Here is a 1191-nt window from a genome sequence, read left to right on the forward strand (position 1 = left end):
AAAAAATACTAGCAAACAGCATACAACAAGTCATCAAGAAGATTATACACCATGACCAAGTGGGATTCATACCAGGAATGCAGGGATGGATCAATATAAGCAAATCAATCAATGCAATACACCATGTCAATAGAGCCAAGGACAAAAATCACATGATCATCTCCATTGACGCATAAAAAGCCTTCGATAAAGTCCAGCACTCATTCATGTTGAAAACCTTACAGAAATTAGGAATAGATGGCTTTTACCTCAAGTGGATCAAAGCCATCTATGATAAACCAACAGATAACATCATATTAAATGGTCAAAAATTGAAAGCTTTCACTTTACAATCAGGAACAAGACAAGGATGTCCATCGTCACCACTCCTATTCAATATAATTCTGGAAATATTGGCTAGAGCAATTAGACAAGAGAGAGAAATAAAAAGAATAAGGATTGGAAAGGAAGAAGTGAAAATGTCATTATTCACAGATGACATGATACTCTATATAGAAGACCCAAAAACTCTACCAAAAGGCTCATGGATTTAATAACCAAATTCAGGAGCTTAGCTGGATACAATGTTAACACTCAAAAGTCAATAGCATTCCTGTACACAAGTAACAAATAGACTGAGAGAGAAATTAGGGAAACCACACCTTTCACAGTAGCATCTATAAAGATGAAATACTTAGGAATCAATCTAACAAAAGAAGTAAAAGATCTATACAGTGAAAATTATAGTACTCTGAAAAAAGAGATCAAAGAGGACATCAGAAAATGGAAAGATATTTCTTGCTCATGGATAGGATGAACCAACATTGTGAAAATGGCCATACTTCCCAAACTGTTGTATAGATTCAATGCAATCCCAATTAAAATACCATTAGTGTACCTCACAGATCTAGAGAAAACACTCCCAAAGTTCATCTGGAACCAGAAGAGGCCTAGAATAGCAAAAGCAATCTTGGGAAACAAAGGAAAGGCAGGAAGCACCGCAATTCCTGACTTAAAATTATATTACAAAGCTACTGTAAAAAAATCAGCATGGTACTGACACAAAAACAGATGTGAAGATCAATGGAACAGATTAGAAGATACAGGTAGATATATGTGCAACTATGTTCATAGTGGCACAATTTGTAATTGCTAAATTGTGGAAGCAACCTAAATGTCCATCCACTGAGGATTGGATAAGAAAATTGTGGT

This window comes from Chinchilla lanigera, unplaced genomic scaffold (genome assembly GCF_000276665.1).
Source record: "Chinchilla lanigera isolate Chin_1 unplaced genomic scaffold, ChiLan1.0 scaffold00156, whole genome shotgun sequence".
In the NCBI taxonomy this organism is placed as follows: domain Eukaryota; kingdom Metazoa; phylum Chordata; class Mammalia; order Rodentia; family Chinchillidae; genus Chinchilla; species Chinchilla lanigera.